The following is a 26,681-nucleotide window of genomic DNA, read 5'->3' as shown; positions in this document are numbered from 1 at the left end:
GACTGAGGGTTACGGAAGAGCGAGGCATGGGGGAATGGGGGTGATGGGTATTACGGATGACACATGTGGTGATGACCACTTAGTGTTACACACTACTAATGAATCATTGAACACTACAACAAAAATTAATGATGTACCATGTGCTGGCTAATTGAACTTTTTTTTTTTTTTTAGAATAGAGCAAAGAAGGACCAAAATTGACCCAAAAAATAAAATAAAATACTGTCTTTTTCATTGCTGAAGAACTCTTACATTAAAAAGAGACAAACCATAAGTGACTCTTAATGTCACGAAACAAACTGTGGGTTGCTGCGGGGAGGGGGGTTGGGAGAAGGGGGGTAGGGTTATGGACATTGGGGAGGGTATGTGCTTTTGGGTAAATTGGAAGGGGAGGTGAACCATGAGAGACTATGGACTCTGAAAAACAATCTGAAGGGTTTGAAGTGGCGGGGGGGTGGGAGGTTGGGGTACCAGGTGGTGGGTATTATAGAGGGCACGGCTTGCATGGAGCACTGGGTGTGGTGAAACAATAATGAATACTGTTTTTCTGAAAATAAATAAATGGAAAAAAAAAAAAGGTACACCATGAAAGCCACACTTTGGAAGGAGAACCAAGGAAAACACCCTTTTCACTTATTTTTGCTGCCTGATTGAAAGATAAAGGGAAATGGGCCCAAATACAGTGTGTCCTCCTCTAAAGTTCTTTTTAATCTTTTTTAAGCACACACACACACACACACACACACACACACACTCCCCATTCAGTCTTTTCCTTGTCTTAGTACATTTGGCTGCTTTAACAAAATACTACAGACTGGCTTAACAGCAACAGAAATTTATTTCTCACAGTTCTGGAGACTAGAAGTCTGAGATCAGAATGCCAAGATGGTCGGGTGAGGACCGTTTTCCGGGTCACAGACTTTTCATTGTATCCTCACATGGTGGAAGGAGCTGGGATATCTCTGGAACCTCTTTTATAAGGGCACTAATTTCATTCATGAGAGCTCCATCCTCATGATCTAATCACCTCCCAAAGACTCCACTTCTTAATACCACCATCTTTGCATGGGGGTAGCATTTCAAGACATGAATTTGGGGGGCATACATATATTCAGACCATAACATTCTTCATTATGCACTTCATGCATTTTAAATTTTATTTTGTAAGCTGAATTTTTCTCTACTTTTGTTGATTTTGCCAATAATCTTTGAAACTCCTTAATTTTGTCAACAAAATCTGAAAGTTTTCTGATCCAGATGTATGCATTGTTTTAGTACAAGTCTGTCAAATGAAAAGTATAGTGGAAGAATTATCTTTCAACCTGAATTCATGGGAATTTCTATGAAATTAAACCTCACCTTGTATTTGTCACCTCTGATTTCACACTTTGTTTTCAGACTAACTTTTTATCACCTTTCAAGTCATTTCTCTCTCTGTTCTAATATATGAGCAAACCACCTAATTCAGTTCCTGTGAGTCTCACAATATGCTCTGACTCTTTTATTCAGGATATCAATAAAGATATGAGGAAAACTGGGGCACCTGGGTGGCTCAGTGGGTTAAGCCGCTGCCTTCAGCTCAGGTCATGATCTCAGGGTCCTGGGATCAAGTCCCGCGTCGGGCTCTCTGCTCAGCAGGGAGCCTGCTTCCTTCTCTCTCTGCCTGCCTCTCCATCTACTTGTGATTTCTCTCTGTCAAATAAATAAATAAAATCCTTAAAAAAAAAAGATATGAGGAAAACTATCCTCTTAGCATGTTCCCACTTAGCCATTTGATTCACCTCACCCAGAAAAACAACCACTACTCTTACTTGTAATTTTGTCAAGTTATTCAGTTGCCTGGAAGTGGTATAATCTAGACCTCATTAGTTTAGTTCTTTGAAGGTTTCTTCTCTTCCTGTAGATGCCGCAGATATCCCCAGCCTAGATAAAACCTGTCTACACTGAAACTGACTCAATCTTTGTCCAGAGATTTCGCTGAAGAATACAAGTAAGTACCTATGACAACAACAGTGTGGTGAAAGAAAAGTAACTCCAATAAGCTAAAATTCTCTTCAGCCATTGAGAATTTAAAAGACATTTCATGTTGCAACTTGTCTTATATGATAAAGATAATATGGAAGAGATATTCCTGGAATTAAAAGAACTGTATTCAATTTGTTCCTTTTTCTTTTTCTACCCCTAACTTTTTTTTTTTTTTTTACTTGTTTAATTTGGTTTCTGGACTGGATTTAGGATAAAGAGCAGATTGGTCATGAAGAAAAATAATTCTTAAGAAAGCAATGTTAATACAATATAGTGACCAAAAATTTTCATTTAAAAATAACATAAACAGACTATGATAATTGGGTGATGGATACCTGAGAGTTCAATATAATATGCCTCTACTTTGGTATATTTTGAACATTTTCCACAACAAAAAATTAAAATAAGTAAACATTAAAGTATATTCTCAATCTCTTTTGCTGTGGTATATCTTTTCAGATATCCTGTAAATTATCTTTAGCCTCATCCCCCAAATTGGATGTGTCCAGAGACAGAGATGAACTTATAATTGAAGTAAAATGTGCTATTATTCTTCTGTATTTAATAATATGATTAGAAAAGTAGAGAGATGTTAGTATATTGGTGGTATCCCTGAATGCTGGGAATGGAGCTACTGAGGTGGGTTGGTGATCTTGTTATATAAACAAGGGAGGAAGGAAGAAGGAACAGGGTATGGACTGCACACCGGTGTTACAAGTAAGGTTTTAAAGAAACTCTGGGTCCAAATGGTAAAGAACATGAGAAGAGAAGGGGAAAAAATAAAAAAACCAGGAAGGGCTGATAATGATATGCAATCTTTGCATATTATTATGTGTCCAGAATTAAAGGAAGAAGTTTGATCATGAGCTTGCTGTGGGTTCAATCCTAATGTCCCTGCATAGATTGAATACTCAGATGCCTATAAGAATAGCAGTTTTAAACCTAAACTGACCCGGCAGAAAAGGACACTACCTTCAAGGATTTTTCAAGTTGAAAAAATGAAAGGAAAGAAAAGGAAAGGAAAGGAAAGGAAAGGAAAGGAAAGGAAAGGAAAGGAAAGGAAAGGAAAAAAGAGAGAGAGAGAAGAAGGAAGGAAGGAAGATAGGAAGATTTGATTTATCTGTCCTCAGTCTGAGAAGAGAAGCAGACTGAACTATGATGAAAGGTTTTGGGTTTCAAAGGTTTGGGTTCCAAACCTTCAAGGGTTTGGACTCAAGGAGAGAGTAGCAAATGAAAGTGAGCTAGTATACAAGAGAAGGGTTACTGTTTTCAGGCTGTACTAAGCTAACAAAGCAATGTACCCCAGTAACTCACATCATATATCTACAACTTTTCCTAAAATTGCCCAAGTAGATAGTAGTATAAGTTGTGGGACCAAACAGATTCTGTGTACTCTATTTTGGTGGATATCATGGAAGGTGAGCTCCAGGGGGCGAGGGGTAGGGAGACCTTATCAGGTTACAGAGAAATATTTGAAGGAAAAATTGCCACCACCCCCTTACATATTTAAGTGGTTGAGAAGTTAAGTTTTTTGCTCAAGATGAGGGACAGAGAAAATCCAGCTAAAGTAGCTTTCTGGGGGCGCCTGGGTGGCTCAGTGGGTTAAGCCGCTGCCTTTGGCTAAGGTCATGATCTCAGGGTCCTGGGATCGAGTCCCGCATCGGGCTCTCTGCTCAGCAGGGTGCCTGCTTCCCTTCCTCTCTCTCTGCCTGCCTCTCTACCTACTTGTGGCCTCTCTCTGTCAAATAAATAAATAAAATCTTTAAAAAAATAATAAAGTAGCTTTCTGTTTGGGGTCTGGAGTGGCATTTCATCAGCGATTTAGAACTTAATTGCAAAAGCATAAATAAATTCTCCAAGCCTCTTATTCTTTTTATAAATAGCACTTTCTCACTTGTATGCTATTCTTCATTTTCCTGAAAATCAAATTAAGGCTTTCTAGTAGCTATTCACAAACACATAGCAGCTTTGTGGGTCCTGCTTTCTTTATTATTCCATTAGTGATCCCAGGATTTATGTTGAGAGTATACTTACGAAACTAATAAGAGATGCATAAAAAGTTAACTGGCATGCCTATTTCTTAAGAAAACACAATTGAATTCAAAGTCATCTTCACAAATCTAATGACCTTTAATTCAAGGAACAAATGCAGATTAAATCACCTAAATAAAAGAAATCGATGTTAGAAATTTACATAAACATGGTAGAATATTATATATTAATCATCATATATCAGAAAAAATTAAAACCTTTACATTAACATTGACCAGGACTTAATCAGAGCACTGTTTTCTAGTATAAAGCTTTATAGCGCAGAGGAAATGACAAGACAAGGATCTTTTCTGATAGGATGAAATTCAACTAATATGCAAATGTTTAGTAAATAATAGGAAGAAAGCCTAAATGAAGTAGGGAAAAGATCATCAATGTGAGGATAGCTTTTAATATTCCTCAGATATTTAGAATGGAATCAGACTATGATCAGTTATTCTGTATTTGAGTAGAAGTCAGGGAAAAAGCAGGCAGCAGAAATAGAAACTTAGCACAGCAATGGGATGAGCTCCTTATCATAAAAAGTATGTGATATATAATAAGTGAGCATTGTGAAATCTCATCAAAAGATATGTTTGGGGCACCTACGGACTCTAGTTTTGGATCAGGTGGTGATCTCATGGATCATGGGACCTAGCACCACATCAGGCTTCATGCTCAGCAGGGAGTCTGCTCAAAGATTCTCTCCCTCTGTCCCTCCCCCCAACTCCTCTCTCTCTCTCTCTCTCTCTCAAATAAATAAATAAATCTTTTTAAAAAATGTTTAAATTGTATAATAAATACTTTTGTATCTCACAAAGAGATTTAAAAGAGGAAGTTCAAAATTCTAATTCTAGAACTTGTGATTACCTATAAATTTAAGAATTAATATCATCCTTTAAGAATGCTTTAAGAGGGGTGCCTGGGTGGCCTAGTGGGTTAAGCCTCTGCCTTTCACTCAGGTCATGATCTCATGGTCCTGGGATCCAGTCCCACATTAGGCTCTCTGCTCAGCAGGAATCCTGCTTCCTCCTCTCTCTGCCTGCCTCTCTGCCTACTTGTGATCTCTGTCAAATAAATAAATAAAATCTTTTAAAAAAGGAAAGCTTTAAGAGAATTTTAGAGAATTCTAAAACCATGGACACACATCTAATTTTGATAAGTTGGTGGCTAGCAATATTCTAAAGACTGAGTGATAAAGAAGCATGATAATCTAAGAGTTAGACACATTGAGTATCAATCCTGACTCCTTTATTCACAAATTCTGATTCTACATCTGAGTCTCCTCATTTGGTAAATATAGCACTTGACCTCCAAACTTCAATAGCTTACTACAGATGACAAGATAATGTATGCGAGTAGTTTAAGAATCAGAGATGTAAGATGGTGGAGGAGTAGCAGACTGAGATGACATCAGGGGGCAGTTCAGCTAGACAGTTATCAAACCATTCCGAACACCTACAAACCTAACAGGAGATGGAAGAGAAGAAGAGCAGCAATTCTAGAAACAGGAAATTGACCACTTTCTGAAAGGTAGGAGGGTGTAGAGAAGTGAATCCGAAGTGGTAGAAAGATAGAACATGGGGGGAGGGGCTGGCTTCTGGCAAGTGGTGGAGCAATGGAGCACAAAATCCGAACTTTTAGAAGTCTGCTCCACTGAGGAACATTGCTGCAGAGGCTAAGCGGGGGTGCCCTCATGGGGGACAGCATAGTCTCGGGACCCACAAGGTCACAGAAATATCGGGGGTGTCTGAGTGTGGCAGAGCTCACAGGTCTCAGAGCAGGGAAGCTGACTACAGAGATGGAGCCAGGGAGTGAGCTTTCAGCTCTGGGTTACCTTAAACTGTGATCCATGGCACAGTTGGACCACTGTTCTTTGAGCAGGGACCCCAGAAGTGGCAGATCCAGGAAACCCACCTTCCTCCACTGGAAGAGCAGGGCAGCAGAAATCTGCTGGGTTTGGAGACTCCAAACAGGGTTGTGTGCCAGAGACAGAAACGTTTGGTCACAGGTCACATGAGCTTGGAGTGTGGCCAGAGACCAGGGAGCCAGGAGTGATTGACCACTTTTCTCCAAGGGCGCACTGAGGAGTGGGGCCCCAAAGTCTCTACTCCTCCCGGCCGGAGATTGGGAAGCTACCATTTTCATTCCCATCCTCCAGAGCTCTACAGAAATCATTCAGGGAACAAAAGCTCCCCAGGGGGGACATGAGCAGATTACTTAGCCTGTCCCCTGGCAAGGGCGGAGCAATTCCACTTCAGGAAAAGACATTTGAGAATCACTACACCAGTCCCCTCCTCCTGAAGATCAGCAAGAACATCCACCAAAGACCAAGCTCACTGATGGAGGAAAACAGCAGAATTCCAGAGGAGGAGAAAGCAAAGCATGGAATTCATGGCTTTCTACCCATGATAGTTTAGTCTTGCAAAGTTAATTAATTTCTTTTAATTATATTTTTTTCTTATTCTAATTTTTTAAACTTTTCCTCTTTCCTCTTTTAACATTTTTTTAACTAGTTTATCTTAACAATACATTTCTTTAAAAAAAACTTTTTTATTATTATAGTCATATTTTATCCTTCATTGTATCTAAATTATTTTTTATATACATATAAGGTTATTTCTTCTAAAACATTTTGGGATACAATTTCTTCTAGTAGATCAAAATATACCCTAAATCTAGCACAGGGCTTTATTCTTGTCTCCAGCCTGAGCAAATTCTATCCACTTTCTTTTTCCTTCTTTTTCCAACCAACTTATCTTATCAATTCCTTTTTAAGAAGTTTTTAAAATTTTCATCTTTACAATCATATTCCATCCCTTCATCATGTTTACCCTTATTTTTGTTATGTATATATTTTTCTTTCTTTAAAATTTGGGATGTAGTTTCTTTTAAGGGCCCAAAATACACCCAAAATCAAGTGGGTGGCTCTGTTCTATTCACCAGTCTAATGTATTTATAAATATATATATATATATATTTTAATTTTTTTAAATTTCTTTTTCCCCTTTCCTCTCCCCCCAATTTGGTGTCCCTTCTGATTTGGTTAGCATACATTTTTCTGGATCTATGCCACTCTTGTAGTATTTTATTCTCTCCCTCTTATATTCTTATCTGGATAAAATGACAAGGTAGAAAAACTCACCACACACACACACACACACACACAAAAGAAAGACCAAGAGGCAGTACCAATGCTTAGGGACCTAACCATTATGGACATTGGTAATATGTCAGAACTAGAGCTCAGAATGATGACTCTCAAGGTGTTAGCTGGGCTCAAAAAAGTCATGGAAGATATTAGAGCATCCCTTTCTGGAGAAATAAAAGAACTAAAATTTAACCAAACTTAAATGAAAAAAACCTATTAATGAGGTGCAATTAAAAAAAAATAGAGGTTCTTACTGTTAAGATACCTGAGGCAGAAGAGGAAATTAGTGATATAGAAGACCAAATGCCAGATATTAAAGATGCTGAGCAAAAGAGAGACAAACAACTACTGGACCACAAGGGAAGAATTGAGAGATAAGTGATACCATAAGACGAAACAATGTTAGAATAATTGAGATTCCAGAAGAAGGAGAAAGAGAGAGGGGGACAGAAGGTAAATTGGAGTGAATTATAAGAGTATTTCCCTCATATGGCAAAGAACAAGCATCCAAATCCAGGAGGCATAGAGAACCCCCATCAAAATCAATAAAAATAGGTCTAGACCCTGTTATCTAATAGAAAAACTTATAAGTCTTAGTGACAAAGAGAAAATCCTGAAAGCAGCTCAGGATAAGAAGTCTGTAACATACAATGGTAGAAATATTAGATTGGCAGCAGGCTTATCCACAAAGACCTGGCAGGCCAGAAAGAATTGGCATGATATATACAGAGCACTAAATGAGAAAAATATGCAGCCAAGAATACTATATCCAGCTAGGCTGTCATTGAAAATAGATGGAGAGATAAAAACCTTCCAGGAAAAACAAAAATTAAAAGAATTTGCAAACATCAAACCAGCCCTATAGAAAATATTGAAAGCGGTCCTCTAAGCAAAGAGAGAGCCTAAAAGCAGCAGACCAGAAAGGAACAGAGACAATATACAGTAACAGTCACCTTACAGGCAATACAACGGGATTAAATTCATATCTTTCAATAGTTGCCTTGAATGTAAATGGGCTAAATGCCCCAATTGAAAGACATAGGGTATCAGAATGGATAAAAAAACAAAACCCACCAATATGTTGTCTATAAGAAACTCATTTTAGACCCAAAGACACCTCCAGATTTAAAGTGAGGGGTGGAAAACAACTTACCATGCTAAAGGACATCAAAAGAAAGCTGGGGTGGCAATCCTTACATCAAATATATTGGATTTTAAGCCAAATACTATAATAAGAGATGAGGAAGGACATTATACCCTATTCAAAGGGTTTGTCTAACAAGAAGATCTAACAATTTTAAACATCTATGACCCTAACATGGGAGCAGCTAACTATATAAACCAGTTAATAACAAAATCAAAGAAACACATCAATAATAATAAAATAAGAGTAGGGGACTTTAACGCCTCCTCAATGAAATGGACAGATCATCCAAGCAAAAGATCAACAAAGAAATAAAGGCCTTAAATTATAGACTGGACCAGATAGATATCACAGATATATTCAGAACTTTCCATCCCACAGCAACAGAATACACATTCTTCTTTAGTGCACATGGAACATTCTCCAGAATAGATTCCACCCTCAATCACAAATCAGGTCTCAGCCAGTACCAAAAGATTGGGATCATTCCCTGCATATTTTCAGACCACAATGCTCTGAACCTAGAACTCAATCACTTTCCAATTACCTTCCAGGAAAATTGGAAAGAACTCAAATACACGGAGGCTAAAGAGCATTCTACTGAAGAATGAATGGGTCAACCAGGAAATTAAAGAAGAAATGAAAAAATTCATGGAAACAAATGGAAATGAACATACAACTGTTCAGAATCTTTGGGACACAGCAAAGGCAGTCCTGAGAGGAAAGGATATAGCAATACAAGCCTTTCTCAAGAAACAAGGTAGGTCTCAAGCACACAGCCTAACCCTACACCTAAGAAGCTGGAGAAAGAACAGCAAAGAAAGCCTAAAGCCAGCAGGAGAAAAGAATAATGAAGAGCAGAGCAGAAGTCAATGAAATAGAAACCAAAAGAACAGTAGAACAGATCAACAAAACTAGGCTATGGCTCTTTGAAAGCATTAATAAGATTGATAAACCCAGGCAAGGATTTATCAAAAACAAAAGAGAAAGGACCCAAATTAAGAAAATCATGAATGAAAGAGGAGAGATCACAACCAACACCAAAGAAATACAAACAATTATAAGAACATATTATAAGCAACTACATGCCAGCAAATTTGACAATCTGGAAAAATGGATGCATTACGAGAGATGCATAAACTACCAAAACTGAACCAGGGAGAAATAGAAAACCTGAACAGACCCATAACCAGTAAGGAGATTGAAGCACTCATCAAAAATCTCCCAACAAACAAGAGCCCAGGGCCAGACGGCTTCCCAGGGGAATTCTACCAAACACATAAAGAAGAATTAATACTTATTCTCCTGAAACTGTTCCAAAAAATAGAAATGGAAGGAAAACTTCCAAGCTCATTTTATGAAGCCAGCAATACCTTGGTCCCAAAACCAGACAAAGACCCCCACCAAAAAGGAGAATTACAAACCAATATCCTTGATGAACACAGAAGCGAAAATTCTCACCAAAATACTAGCCAACAGGATCCAACAGTACACTGAAAGGACTACTCACCACGACCAAGTGGGATTTATTCCTGGGCTGCAAGGTTGGTTCAACATCCACAAATGAATCAATGCGATAAAATGCATTAATAAAAGAAAGAACAAGAACCACATGATACTCTCAATAGATGCTGAAAAGCATTTGACAAAGTAGAGCATCCTTTCTCGATCAAAAGTCTTCACAGTGTTGGGATAGAGGGTACATACCTCAATATCATCAAGGCCATCTCTGTAAAGCCCACAGTGAATATCATTCTCAATGGGGAAAAACTGAGAGCTTTTCCACTGAGGTCAGGAACACGGCAGGGATGTCCACTATCACCACTGCTATTCAACATAGAACGAGACACCCTAGCCTCAGCAATCAGACAACAAAAAGAAATAAAAGCATCCAAATCAGCAAAGAAGAAGCCAAACTCTCACTCTTTGCAGATGATATGGAAAACCCAGGAGACTCCACTCCAAAACTGTTAGAACTCATACAGAAATCCAATGTACTGTCAGGATATAAAATCAATGCACAGAAATCAGTTGCATTTCTATATATACCAATAGCAAGACAGAACGAAGAGAAACTAAGGAGTCGATCCCATCCACAATTGCACCCAAAACCATAAGATACCTCGGAATAAACCTAGCCAAAGAGGCAAAGAATCTGTACTCAGAAAACTATAAAGTACTCGGGAAAGAAATCGAAGAAGACACGAAGAAATGGAAAAATATTCCACGCTCATAGATTGGAAGAACAAATATTGTGAAAATGTCTATGCTACCTAAAGCAATCTACACATTTAACACAATCTGTATCAAAATACCATCCATTTTTTTCAAAGAAGTGGAACAAATAATCCTAAAATTTATGTGGAACCAGAAAAGATTCTGAATAGCCAGAAGAATGTTGAAAAAGAAAGCCAAAGTTGGTGGCATCACAATTCCAGATTTCAAGCTCTATTACAAAGCTGCAATCATCAAGACAGTATGGTCCTGGCACAAAAACAGACACATAGATCAATGGAACAGAATGCAGAGGCCAGAAATGGACCCTCAACTCTATGGTCAACTAATCTTCGACAGAGTAGGAAAGAATGTCCAATGGAAAAAAGACAGGCTCTTCAACAAATGGTGTTGGGAAAATTGGACAGCCACATGCAGAAGAATGAAACTGGACCATTTCCTTACACCACACCCAACAATAGACTTAAAATGGATGAAGGACCTCAATGTGAAACAGGAATCCACCAAAATCCTTGAGGACAACACAGACAGCAACCTCTTCGACCTCAGCCACAGAAACTTCTTCCTAGAAACATCGCCAAAGACAGGGGAAGCAAAGGCAAAAATGAACTATTGGGATTTCACCAAGATCAAAATCTTTTGCACAGCAAAGGAAACAATCAACAAAACCAAAAGAAAACCAACAGAATGGTAGAAGATATTTGCAAATGACTTATCAGTAGGCAAAATCTATAAAGAACTTATCAAACTAAACACCCAAAGAACAAAGAATCCAATCAAGAAATGGGCAGAAAACATGAACAGACATTTCTACAAAGAAGACGTCCAGATGGCCAAGAGACACATGAAAAGTGAAAAGTGCCCCACATCACTTGGCATCAGAGAAATACAAATCCAAACCACAATGAGATACCAGCTCACACCAGGCAGAATGGCTAAAATTAACCATCAGGAAATGACAGTTGTTGGTGAGGATACAGAGAACGGGGAAAACTCCTATATTGTTGGTGGGAAAGTAAGCTGGTGTAGCCATTCTGGAAAACAGTATGGAAATTCCTCAAAAAGTTGAAAATAGAGCTACCCTATGATCCAGCAATTGCACTACTAGGTATTTACCATGAAGATACAAATGTAGTAATCCGAAGGGGTACATGCACCTGAATGTTTATAGCACCAATGTCCACAAAAGCAAAACTATAGAAAGAACCTAGATGTCCATGAACAGATGAATGGTTAAAGAATATATGGTCTGTATATACAATGGAATACTATGCAGTCATCAAAAGAATGAAATCTTGCCATTTGCGATGACATGGATTGAACTGGAGGGTATTATGCTGAATGAAATAAGTCAATCAGAGAAAGACAATTATCATATGATCTCCCTGATATGAGCAATTTCAGAGGCAAAGTGGGGGGGTTTAGGGGGTAGGGAAGGAAAAGTGGAACAAGATGAGATCAGGAGGGAGACAAACCATAATTGATTCTTAATCTCACAAAACAAACTGAGAGTTGTGGGGGTAAGGGGGGGTATGGAAAAGGTGGTTGGGTTATGGACATCGGGGAGGGCATGTGCTACGGTGAGTGCTGTGAAGTGTGTAAGCCTGACAATTCACAGACCTGTACCCCTGGGGCAAATAGTACATTATATGTTAATTTTAAAAAATCAGAGATGTACAGACATATATGCTTTTGTTATCAGCACTAATAACAATATTAGAAATAAATCATTTCTACAATATAACTCTCTTGACCACAAATATGAGAACTTTTACTCCTTGCATAACATTCTGAAAGGGAATCTATATCCAAGAATTAACGAAGGGCCTGAGGTTAACCATTTACTTTTGTTTTTAAAGTTTTTTTTAATGAGGGCATACATTCATACAATAAAATTCGCATTATGTATTCCTCAAAGAATTTTAGTAAATGAATATACCGGGGAACCCCCACCCAGGTCAAGATCTAGAACACTAGCAACATTCTACAATGTTCTTTCATGTCCTATTTCAGTTAACCATCCCAAAGATAACTAATATTCTCATTTTCTTCACTATAAAGATTTTTTTTTAACTGTTTTGAAAGGTCACATAACTAAAACCAAACAATATGTATTCTTCATACCTGGCTTCTTTGGCTCAATGTCATTTCTGGGAGATTCATCAATGTGGCTACATGAAACATTATTCATTATATCTTATTCCTTTATACTACTGCACTTCAGCAAAATCTCAAAACAAAAGCACTCTGGAATGGCAGAATAAGGACCTCGGATTCTCTTCTATAAAAGCAATAAGAACAATCCTAAAAATTGTCAAAATTTACTTTTTCAGACCTCTAGAAATAAACCCAAGACTTGCAGCAATCTAAAGAGCATTTATTCAAGAAAAACTACTGAATTTTGGTAAAAACAGTGAGCTTTGTGGCATTTTAACTTGCCCTGTCTGGTTACTCTCTCCTCAGATCGAGGGTAGCCCTGAAAATCAGCAGCCTTACACCATAGTAGCTATGAGAACCACCACAGTAGACACTAAAGGGGACAGAATCAGTTTGGAGATCCCCCAAATCCCAAGCCAATTGTCACTATTTCTTTTTTGAAGATTTTATTTATTTATTTGGCAGAGAGAGAGAGAGAGATCACAAGTAGGCAGAGAGGCAGGCAGAGAGAGAAAGGAGGAAACAGGCTCCCTGTCGAGCAGAAAGCCTGATGTCAGACTCGATCCCAGGACCCTGGGTTCATAACCTGAGCTGAAGGCAGAGGCTTAACCCACTGAGCCACCCAGACGCCCCAATTGTCACTATTTGACCTATCTGGCAACTCCCTGAAAGAGCCCCATTCCTAAGACTTGCCTTTATTTTATCTGAACCAGAATTTTTTAGTGATGAGGTCTCTATCCCCAAGGCATTGTCAAAAACATTCAGTGGTAATTGTTAATATTGTGGCTACATAAAACAGAAGTAGCACTTAACAAAAGAAGGAAGGAAGGAAGGAAGGAAGGAAGGAGAAAAGTAAAGAGGAGAGAAGAGAAGACTGCTTGATAAATATAAGATACTTGCCGAAAGTTAAAAGGAATATCTGGAGATGAGATACACATAGTGGGTTTTGAAAAGCTCCAAAATAATTCTGGGGATCTAGAAGGCCACATGCTTGTGCAGTTTTGTGTGACTACCTCACAAAAGACAAGAGCTGATATTTTCTCATGTCTAAGGCCTGAGGCCCTGTGCAAACAGGAAGTGAAGGATAAGACACTTATAAGATGCCAGAGCATTGAAGGCGTGACCTAACACAAACACCTACAGAAACTCTTGGCAAAATCTTGTACGTTTATTGTTTCAAGGCTTTAAAAAAAATCATCCTGCAATTGTTATCTGACCACTAATCTCACCAGAGATTTCAAGGGCTATATATAAAAAAAATACAAATTTTATAGAATTAATCCAGGAAAGCCACTAAACAAAAAAATAGCAAAGAAATAGCAACTATAATAAATCCTGGGGTACGAAGGTACCACATTGTATTGAATAAAATTCTAGTTTTTGACAACAAAAAATAATTACAAGATTTTCTAAGACACAGGAAGTTATGGCCCATAGACAGGGGTAAATAACAGTTAATGGGCCCTACCCCTGAGGACTCTCAGACAAAAAATTAAAATCATCTACTATAAATATGTCCAAATGATTAAACAAAATCAGAGCTAAGGAATTAAAGAGAAAGATGATTCATCAAATAGAGAATATCAACAAAAAGTTTGGGAGATATATATTAATCTCCCAAATATAAATTTGGAATTGAAAAGTACAGTCACCAAAATAAAAAATTCCATAGAAGGGCTCAAGACTGTTTTTGAGCTAGCAAAAGTAGAATTTGCAAACATGAAGATGGGTCAATAGAGAATGTCCAGTTGGAGAAAGAGAATTTTTTTTAAATGAAAAAACAAACAAAAACCAATAAACACATCCTCACAGATCCACAGAACACCATGAAAAGTACCAATATATGCATGATGGGAATCTCAGAAGGAAAACAAGAGGAGACAGAAAGAATATTTGAAAAAACAACAGACAGACATTTCCCAAGTTTGATGTAAAACATTAATCTATAGATCCAGGGAGCACAACAAATCCAAAATATTATGAACATAAAGAGATCTATTCTTTAAAAAAAAATTATGTATTTATTTGAGAGAGTGTATGAGTGGGGCAGAGGAGGAGCAGAGGGAGAGGGACAAGCAAACTCTGCACTGAGTACAGAACCTGGCCCAGGGCTCAATCTCACAACCCTGAGATTGTGATCTGAGCTGAAATCAAGAGTTGGTCACTTAACTGACTGAGCCATCCAGGCATCCTGAGATCTATTCTTTCACATAGATAAATGATAATCATACTGTCAAAAGACAAAGGGTAAAAATGCATTTTAGTTTATAACATTTTTCCTCTTTTATATGAATTAAAAGATATGTGTATAAATTATGAAGCATTGTTGATGAGCTTTAATATATAAAAAAATAATGTGTATGACAATAATAGCACCAAAATGGGGAGCAGAAAGGAACTAACTAAATAAATAATTTTGTACATTAATGTACACTAAAGGGACTAATAATTTTGTACATTATTATAATTAAGCTGGTATTAATCTGAAGTAGGTTGTTTTAAGTTAGCATGCTAATTGTAATTCCCATGGAAACCACTAAGAAAATTAATTCCAATCATATAATAGAAGAAACAACAAGGGAATTAAAATAGTACCCTAGAAAACACCTAACACAAAAGAAGGCAGCGACTGAGAAAGAAAAAGACATAAGACATAGAACATAAATAACAAAATGATAAATGTAAATCCTACCTTACCAATAATTATGTTGCATGTGAATGGATTAAGCACTTGAATCAAAAGAGGGAGATTGGCAAGATATATTTTGAAAAAATGACCCATCTATATGCTGGCTATAAGAGATAAACATTTGACTCAAGAAACAAAGAGGCTGAAAGTAAAAGAATGGGGAAAAAAATCTCTTCGGTTACTGTCTCATTACTAGAGACCTAGTAATGAAAAGAGACCTAGAATGGCACTTGTATTAAACAAAATAGACTCTAAGATCAAACTGATGACTAGAATCAAAGAAGGCATTTTATAATAAAAAGTGAGTCAGTTCATAAGGATGGCATATCAATCATAAATACTCATGCACCTAGCACCAGATCTCCAAAGTATGTAAAATAAAAGCTTACAGAATTGAAAAAATGGACAATTGAAAAATACTAGTTTGAGATCTCCATACCCCACTTTTAATAATGGATATAACAAAAAGGAGAAAACCAAGAAGAAAATAGAAAAATGTAACTACACTACAAGTCAACTATACTACAAGCCCTAACAAACATCTATAGAACACTCTACCCCAAAACAGAAGAATTCACATTCTTCTCACGAGCACATGGAATAATTCTCCAGGATTGACCATATGTTAAGCCATAAAACTAGCTGCAATGAATGTAAAATAACTGAAATGATATAATATAATCAGTGGATTGATATTAAAAATCAATAACAGGGGCACTTGGATGGCTCAGTTAATTAAGCAGTTGACTCGATTTCAGTTCAGGTCATGATCTCAGAGTCCTTGGAATCTAGCCCCATACTAGGCTCTGTACTCAATAGGGAGTATGCTCTAGAATTCTTTCTCCCTATCCCTCTGCCCCTTCCTCTGCTCTCTCTCTCTCTAAAATAAATACATATTTTTAAAAAGTCAATAACAGAAGGTAACATTGTATGTCAAGTACTTCAATATATCAATACCAAAAAAATCAGTAACATGAAAAAATTTAAGAAATTTACAAATATGTGGAAATTAAGCAAAACACTTGGGAGCACCAAATGTTCAAAAAAAAATCACAGGGAAAATTAGAATATATTTTATAATAACTTACATATTTTAAGACTATGTTATTAGGTACATTTAAATGTAAGCTTATATTCCTATTGATTCCTTATTATGAAAAACTGTTTTTCTACAGTAATATCTTTTGCCTTAGAGTTTGCTTTGCCTGATATCAGTTTAGCTATACCATCTTCCTTTGGTTATCATTTCCTGTTATATTTTTCATATTATTACTTTCAACCTTTAATAGTCCTTATATTTAAGGTATGTCTTTTATGAGCAGCATATGATTGGTTATTGTCTTACTCTACTTAAATCACAAAGATGTTCAAATTAGACAGAATTAATCCAACTACTTAAGTGTAATTATTGATGTATTTGTATTTAAATGGACCTTCTTACTATATATTTCATATTGTACCATCTTCTTTTAGATTAATCAAGTGTTTATTATTCCATTTGACCTGTCTATTGGATTGTTAGTGATACACTTATTATTTTGTTGGTTACCCTAAAACAAGAGATTCCAAGATTCTTTTTTTTGTTCCTTGCAGTCTATTTTAGGTTTGTACATTTACAATTTCTTGAATATTATTTTTGCGTGTTATATGTGTTAATCCTATAGCTATTTTAAAGCCCATGGTGCATTACTCACTATTATTTGTATTTAGATTTACTCATTTACTGTTTCCTATGTTAATATTTTTCCTGCAAAGTTTAAAGATGTTATTCCATTGTCTTCTGTATTCCATGGTTTCTATTAAAAAGTCAGCAATCCTATGAAGTCTGCTCCTTTGAAATTTATGTGTATATAATACATATTTATATTTAATATTTAAATATATATTTTTCTTCTACTTTCTTTTTTAAAAAAATATTTTATTTGTTTATTTGACACAGAGAGATCACAAATAGGCAGAGAGGCAGGCAGAGAGAGAGGGAAGCAGTCTCCCTGCTGAGCGGAAAGCCCGATGCGGACCACATGACTTGAGCTGAAGGCAGAGGCTCAACCCACTGTGCCACCCAGGCACCCCTCTTCTACTACTTTCAATATTTTCTTTTAATCATTGTGTTTTAGATGTCTGACTGTGATACTCTAGGTGTAGCTTCCTTATATTCATCCTGCATGTGGTTTATGGAGTTTTTTTTGAATTCATGACTTGCTGTCTTTCATCAGTTTTGTAAAATTAGTTGCCAATAGATTCAAAATGTTGCTTTTCTTCAGTTCATGCTTTCCTAGTCTCCCGGGACTCCAATGATTGGTACATCAAACTTTTAAATGCTGTTCCATATAATTCTTATTTTCTCTTCTGTTTTTTTCATCCCTTTTAAACTTTATACTTAAATTTGGATATTTCCTACTTCCCCCTAGTTCACTATTCTTCTTTCTGATGTGCCTAATATACTATTAAACCATCTTATAATTTGTTTAAGTTCTTGTAACTTTTCCTTTTAGTATTTCCATTTGGTCCTGTTTTTTACACAGTTGGTAATTTTTAAATCGGATGCTAAATGTCATGTGTGAAAATTTGCAAGGCTCTATCAAGTTATCCTTTTTCCAGAAAGGATTTAATATGTTCCCGTTATACAAGGTATGGATTTATCACATTACTCAAGTCAATGCTGGGTTTCAGACTCTTTTAGCCTTATTGATTTCCAGTTTGTTCTAACTCTTAAAACATAACTCTTAAAACTCCTTAATTATTAAGAAGTAGCATTCTTAGATTCTCCCCTAAAATTCTGAAGTATTTACTTAGGCTCTAGCACCTTGGTGGTTTTTAAATTTTCATCTCTCTCAAGTTCTCCAAAGCTGCCAAAATCTCTGCTCTGCTATTTAACATCCAAAGTATTCCTTTATACTTAGTTTCTCTGCATTTTACCCTGCACAGTTTGGGAGTCAGCACTTGCCTTGAAGGGACATTATTCATAAGTTTGAGCTCACTCCTCTGTGGTTTTTCTCAACTCAAGTCCCAATCACCTTGGTAGCCTCAAACTATAGCATCTGTCTCTCTAATCCAGTGAGACTGCCATAAGCCCAGGCTGACAACTTTCTTATTGGCCTCTATTACCCATGCCAGGAATCTGCCAATACAAGTGAAAAGCTGAAGTGAATGTGGCCTCGACTCATTACAATTTTCTCTTCTCTGAGATCTTGGGTCCTCCAGTAATGGCTTCCTTAGTTCTCTAGTGACTTCAAATAGTTGTATATATTATTTTATATATTATTTTTCAATAGGAGTTATAATATTACAAGCTATTCTACCATAGCTAGAAGTGAAAGCTGAATCATTCACTTTTAATTTGCAATTTCCATAATCTCTACTTTCAATATAGTCTTTCATTTGTGGTTTTAAAACTGGAGAGTTAAAACTAAGTCAGAATAAGTATGACCTGGTTGAACTTGGAATAAGAAAAATGAGTCAGGAAAGCATTTATTCAAATATGGAATAAAATTTATGCAATTGCTGTTTATCTTTGGTTAGCCTAAATAACAAAGGGAAATAGATTCCTGAATTATGTAGATATTAGACTAATATTCATATTCTGTGTATCCCAGGTCTAATGTCAGTACTGAACAACAAAATTAAAACACCTTTTTGGTTTTATAAGTATAAAATTTAGTTCCTTTCGATAGCATATATTTTGTATTACTTTTTGAATTTCTAACATATACTACCTCTTTACAGAAAGGTAAGTTTGACAGTTTTTTTTTTTTTTTTAAAGTGAAAGAAATAGGTCTCCTTCCTATGTTGTGTAGGTCTTCTGGATAGGACATGCTCCATTTAGAACTCTGTTTCCTGCTTGGAGGGGCAATTAATATGCTTACTACTTGAGAAGCAGCATGGCTCATTGGACTAAGCTTTGAGTCAGTAGTTTGGAGTTATAATCCTATTTCTGCTCCTGATTCAATTTATGTCCTTGGGCAAAACATTTAACCTTTGCATTTGTTCACCTAAAAAAAAAAAAATGGGATAAAATTATCACTTACTTGCACAAGTAGCAAGTAATAACTGATTTTGAATATAAAGAAATGCATACAGTATATTGTGATTAGTTAAAATTACTACAAACGTTCCTATGATTCAGTTTCCCCTAAAGCCTCAGTATTGCTTTGATTAAAATTCTTCTGATCTAAGTTAAAATGAAGCACAATAAAGTGCAGTTAAGTGTTTTAATTTGCATGCTTAAACAGATGGGAAAATTCAGTGTAGTTTAGCCAGAGAAAACAAAATTTTTTTAGAAATAAAGAAAAATATGGGGCACCTGGATGGCTCAGTTAGTTAAGCATCTGCCTTCTGCTGAGGTCATGATCCCAGAATCTGGGGTCAAAACCCACGTCGGGCTCCTTTCTCAGCTGGGTGTCTGTTTCTCCCTCTCTCTCTGCTTACCACTCCCCCTGCTTGTACTCTCTGTCTCTGTCAAATAAATAAACAAAATCTTTTTTAAAAAGAGAGAGAAAATTAATTTATTTCCCCACTGTTTATTAATTATAAAAAGTATTATATGTTATACACATGTATTATTTTCTATTGCCTAAGTGCAAAAATTCACATTTACACATAATAATAATAAACTCACATATATTCTTTTCTTATTTATAATTCTTCAGAAATGAAGTTGTAATAATAATTATTATTAAATTTTATGATAATTTTATCTCAACAGATTTTTTTAATGTCCTCACCATATCATAAAGGGAGCAAATTTTCAGAAAATTCCTTTGCCTGATACTTTATCTTACTTTGCATAATGCATGTTTCTGAAAAAAAATGTAAAGATTGACTTTTTTTTAAATACAGAGAAATTTAAAATATGCTTGTACTTAGGAAAGGTGTCATTGAAAGGAAGCCTTAGAAAGAACGCTTTTAAAAGTTAACAAATCATCTTCAATTTATTTCATAATTTTGAGCTTAATTTAAAATAGAGGACAATAAATTGACTCTCTTTACCATGTATCTCCTTATAACTATTTTCAAAAAATATTTTATTTATTTATTTGATATAGAGAGCAAGCCAGAGAGAGAGGGAGCATGAGCTGGGGTAGGAGCGGGAGGAGGGCAGAGGGAGAAAGAGAAGCAGGCTCTCCACTGAGCAGGGAGCCCAATGGGGGCTTGATCCTAGCACCTTGGGATTATGACCTGAGCCAAAGGCAGATGCTTAACCTACTGAGTGACCCTAGCACCCCTCCTTATAACTATCTCTAGTACATTTGCTGTTTCTCTGAGACTCACTTCTTTAAATCTACAAAATGCTAATAATATCATCAAAGTTACCCATTTATCAGAGTTGTGATGAAAATCAACTAAGTATACCTGACAAAACTTTGACAACCATTTGTCTTGTTGAAGGTAACATTGAGGAATGCTATCATCCAACAGACTCCAAGAAACATTTCTGTGTTCTTGAAGTCTTAATGTTTTTACTCACTTGTCTGATAACTGTTACCATTCTAGGTAGTTTCAACCTCCTGATCACTGGATCCTTTGACATCCCATTTTTGGATCTCCTCATTGCCAGAAAAAAAAATTTTTTTTTTCTATCACTGCAATGGTAACTCCCTGGCCAGAAACAACTGTCCCCCCTCAAAACCTTAAATTCTTATTCTTAGATCTTAGCTCCTATCTTTCTAGTTGCTTAAATATTGACTAGGAAGTAACAAATCCTCTTAATGGTGCCAGCCAGTCTTCTAATCTATGCTCCTATCACTCGTCTACCCACAAAAGCCTGTTCTAGACTATACGTTCTTCCTCCCCAACTCAAATTCCATTATTGAGTGTTTCAATTCAGTTTCCATACCGTTCTTGTTTTTCTTTTCTTCAAAATCACTTAACAAACCCAACCATGGTAGAACTCAGTCATCTGCCTGACAACTCTGTGCCTGAAACCCTCTGTGCATTTCAGGAAATAACCACTCACACGGCTGTACAGACTGAAGTAATGACAGCCATGAACTCCAACCTCAAACAGGTAATCAGCCCTGAGAATCCTACAATGCATTGCTCTTCAAACTCATTTAGAACTATTTCACAACTTTTCATCATGCCTCTTCTACTTAAAGCTGAAAACTTGCTTTATAATTTGTGGAAATTAGAGCTCTCACTGGAAATACCATCATCCACCCGTGACTAGTTCTACAGACTCACCTCTTCTGCTTGCAGTTTCTTCTTGCCTTCCCGCCTCAGTCTGGTTTCTGCTGAAATGGCTATCAAGGAGACGGATTCTCTCTCTGTGGTGCCACATCCAATGGTTCCTTATTTTTTGCTCTTCGATTTATTGATGTCTCCATATGACTCAATATTGTTCCTATCTCCGTTTTGTAGTAAACTCTCATATATGACACCTTTCTCAGTTTTTATCTCATCTCTTTGGCTGCTACTTTTTCATCGCCTTTCCTGGCTCTTACTCTTCCACTTGCTAAATTTCTTCTCTCTATCCACTCTCTATTTGGATGCTTTCATTCATTTCCATGGCCTTAAATACCATTTATGTGCTGATAATTCCAAAACTTATATCCGTAGCATTGCCTGTTCCTCCAAACTTTGGTCATATCCAATTGCTTACTTTACATCTCCATTTAGATGTCTTGTAGGCATCTGAAATTTGAAGTTTTCAAAATTGATTTTTTCACTATTCATCTCTCTACTCCCTTCTCTATAATATACTCCCTCTAAATCTTTCCCATCTCAACAAATAACACTACCTCTACACATTTGCTCAAGAAAAAAGTAGGAGTGATGGAAATGACTGATTCTTATGCAGTCTTGCATTATAGAAAATTTTAGGACTGGAGCATCAAAGCTTTATTTGAGATATTAAGCATTTGTCAAAAAGGATAGAAAGCACTGTTTTTGAGGGACAGTCTTAGGTATATAGTCTATTTTCTAGTCCAGTGCCTCTCAAGTTATTTATGGTGATTTCCCAATCTATGAGATTTTTATAAAATGCAATTAAAACTGAATTACCAAAAACATGACATAAAAACAAAATATAAGCCAATTTTTTTTTAAGATTTATTTTTGCTTATTTGACAGACAGACCACAAGTAGGCAGAGAGGCAGGCAGAAGGTAGGGGGGAAGCAGGCTCCCTGTTGAGCAGGGAGCCCTACGCAGGGCTCGATCCCAGGACCCCGAGATCATGACCTGAGACAAAGGCAGAGGCTTAACCCACTGAGCTACCCAGGCACCCTGTTTTTATTAACTTTAACAGACTTAACATTATTCTATTAAGTTTCTAGAATTTTAACTAGAAACTAGGGAGACAGGGGATAGGGAGAGGAAGAGAGAGAATCTTAAGCAGGCTCCATGCCCAGTATAGAGCACGAGCCTAGGCTCTATCTCCTGACCCTAATATCATGACCCTGAAATCATGACCTGAGCCAAATCAAGAGTCAGCCACTTACCTGGCTGAGGCACCCAGATGCCCTTCTACAGAACTTTTTAATCGGTTGTTGTCAATGTCTATGCTAATCTCATTAAAGATCATCAACAAAGTTTGAGACCAAGGTTGGTTTGAGAACTGTTTTTGAGTAGTGTTTTTTGAGTAGTGTTTTTGAGTAGTGTTGCTTTACTCCAACTTGAATGAATGACTGAGGTCACTGGGATTGATTTATGTACTGTATCTCAAAGCTCAGTCTATCCTCTGTTACAGAAAGAAGAGTTGAAAACTACTAGAAATAAAACAAAACTAAGAAATAAAGTTATAAAATTTATAAAACAGTTGAAGAGCTTAGAAGTAAAATAGAATACTATTAGAAATTAAAGTTCTAAAATTGTAGAAATTAAACAGAAAACTAAGTCTTTGTGTTCATGAATATAAATTGCGGGGTGGGAATTACCTTCCCCAAATACTTGACTGATTTTGAAGGAGGTGAGAGTGGGAGAAAAGTCAAATATCCTTGGGTTAATCCAACAGGAAACAATTGGTTGTTATTTTTATTACTAGTTGGGTTAATACAACCTTTTTATCAAAGTGCTGGACATATTTTTTTTGAAGATTTTATTTATTTATTTGACAGAGAGAGATCACAAGCAGGCAGAGAGGCAGGCAGAGAGAGAGAGAGAAGGAAGCAGGCTCCCCGCTGAGCAGAGAGCGCGATGTGGGGCTCCATCCCAGGACCCTGAGATCATGACCTGAACCCAAGGCAGCAGCTTAACCCACTGAGCCACCCAGGTGCCCCCAAAGTGCTGGACATATTATTTCTACCACAGCTAGTTTCTCCTAACTTTCCTAACTCATTTTCCTGCCCTAAAATAGTCTGCCTTAATGTTTTTGTCCCTCATCCATTCCCACATCCTTATTCTTCTTATTATCTGTCTCCCCCTACTCCACCATTGGCATAGTGCAATGCTATGACTAGACCTAAGGAAAAAGGGAGGAATAATAGTAGCAAAAGCTAGGATATAGGGAATTTAATTCCCATGTTGAACATTTAGGGAGAGGAGAATGTTCATGGGAGATATGCTATTATTTGCCTTCCTTTGACTTACCATGTTACCAAATTTTCCCCCACGTATTATGCCTTACAGCATTGGTATATGAGAAATTCATTACTTATGCCACTTCAGGAATATGTTATTTGCAATTTGAGCACAGGAGTAGACTTTTATAGTAACTTTATAGTATACTTTTATATACTTATACAAATGTATATAGTGTATAGAAAGCAGCAGAAATACTTTTAAATCCTTCAACTAAGGGAAATCCAACATCCTTCATGCTCCAAAGGAATTTAGTCACTTTTCTGAAGATGAAGGAAGAGGGATTTGGCATGTCTATGCTTATATGTGGCTGTTGGTATGTCTAAAAGCAGGTGAATACCTTTCAGTGAATTTCTTCACAATATATGGCATACCATTCAATCTCAAAGGCAAGTTCAAATCTGGCCTAATTCAATTCCAGCCCTATTTCAGAGCTGAAGATTTAAACTTAATCCATACCTTTTTGAGCCAGATGAGTTCCTAGCAAAATAAATCATCCTTTATTTTGGAAGCAGTCTATAACACTTGTGTACCTCTGTCTCCTCATCTAGCCAACACACACTTGAATTTCTAGATTAGATCGGCCTCTCAAGATTCTTTCAGCTGGGAAAGACTTGCAGTTCAATTGAATTTCTTGTCAGAAATCTGGACCTGAAATTCTAGCAATGGAGTGGCTATAAGCCTGGGTCTCAGGTATGGCGATTGAGTGGTGTTAGGTAAAGATGTTTGACATATAATTGTCTAATGCTCTGGAAGACCAAAGTTCCTATCACGTTTCTTCCTAAACTCAGCTTGTACAGCTTGCAGTGTTAGAGAGAGGTCAGATTTGTAGATTAAGAGAAAGTGATTCTAGAAATAGTAAAGAAAGAGGGCCAGTAGGGTTAATTGCTGCTACCTCTGTCTTTTTTTTAAGCTTTGGAATTCCAGTGGGAATTTATTCACATATTGGGTTAAATTATTTTTTAATTTTTAAAAATACACAGAGGATGGGGGATTTTAGGGACAAAATAGGTAACTATTGTTAGTGGATATTAACTTCTCACATGGGGTTAAACTCTTTATAAGAATAAGTGAGGACTTCAACTTGTTGCTCCCCTTTCATACTACAGAAACATGATTTTCTTCTCATATTCTTTTACTGGCATATTTAGGTGGTAAAATAAGGAATATATTCTTGCGTTTTAGCCCTACTACTGGTTATTCCAGTTATTCCACTTGCTCTGGTTTCACAATTCAAGAAATATGGAAGTGATGCAGAGATAAGACAATAGTGAGGCCTGATCCAGGGTATAACCGACATCAAATTCCTGAATGATCTAAATACACTCTTCCATTCCTGAAACATTAGTGGCAGCTCTTAGTGAAACTAGAAAATGGAAGAAAGTTTATATCTATTCCTACAACCAGCTTACAAAGTCCAGAGAATTTCATAATATGAGATCATTTAGACACCTTGAAGACCAATTTGGGAGTTTTCTTAACTGTTGCACAATTATCAGATTCTGAGCATCACAACTTGAGAACTGGAAATCTTGGAGAGAGTTTAAAGAGTCACAGTAATTACTAATAACCTTGACAAGTTGTAGAAATGGGCAGATAATTACAGGATGAACTTAATAGACAGAAATATAGAGTAATTTAGAGGAAGAGAAAAATAAAACACTATAAATACTAGAGGGAAGGTTTGGCTTTGTGGGAAAAATGTGGGAATCAGTAAACCACCAGTAAAACATGAGTTAGCCATACGGTACAGTTGCTTTATTATTTTTTATTAATAAAAATAAAAAAATTGTAGAGTACATGCAAAAATTTTGTGTCTAAGAAAAGGCAGTAATCCCCTAGTCATCTATACAATTATTTAGTAACCACCTATCACATGCTAGACACTCTGAGTGCTGGCATAAAATGGAGAAGACTTAGGATCCCTACCTTCACAAAGCTCGCTCAAGTGTGGTAAATGAGAAAGCTAGTACCTTTAATACTGTCATTAGTTTGTATTCTATAGCCAACTTCAAGTACAGCAAATACTGTGAGTTCCTTGAGGCAGGGATCCTATTTTTACATTTGGGATCCCATTCCATGCCTAGCACGGCACCTTGTAAACAACTGCCCTGGATTAAGAGGTAAAATTTAAGCCTCCAAAAAACTAAAATTTGAAAAAGTAAACACATGTCTGACCATCAGTTGTGTCGATCGAAATGCGCAGGTTTTCTTTGGCACGTAATGTTTGTGAACCTATTACGTGCAGAACAGTCCTCAACACAATGCTTTGTGTATAAAAGGGATGGTAGGAATGGACTCAAATTGCACACCGTGATAATTGCCACGGACATCCTGACCGGACTGACGGCCCATCCTCTGCTAGTTTTCCCTTCTTTTCTCTTTTAGCCGAAAGACAAAACGCTTAAGCAGTAGGTACAGGGGTGGGACGCGGACCTAAGACTGGGGGGCACAACCACCAGCTCGCGCGCTCACCGAGCTCGCTAAGGCAGCTTCGCGGGCGCGGCAGACCGGCTCACACCCCCGGCTTTCCGGCGCCCCGAGTCTCCGTGCGGACGAGGCGTCCCCCCAGAGGAAAGACAGGGCGCCGCAGACGCCCCTCCGAGTCACCGGCCACCCACCCCGCCTCAGGCTCCGGCTTCCCTTGGGTTCCCACTGATCAGGCTGGTGTACGTTCCAGAGAGGCCAGTGGGGCGCAATTAGAAAACCGTGCGCTCCACGTCCCCGACTG

This window comes from Neovison vison, chromosome 3 (assembly GCF_020171115.1).
Source record: "Neovison vison isolate M4711 chromosome 3, ASM_NN_V1, whole genome shotgun sequence".
Classification (NCBI taxonomy): Eukaryota; Metazoa; Chordata; class Mammalia; order Carnivora; family Mustelidae; genus Neogale; species Neogale vison.
This window is presented reverse-complemented; position numbering follows the sequence as displayed.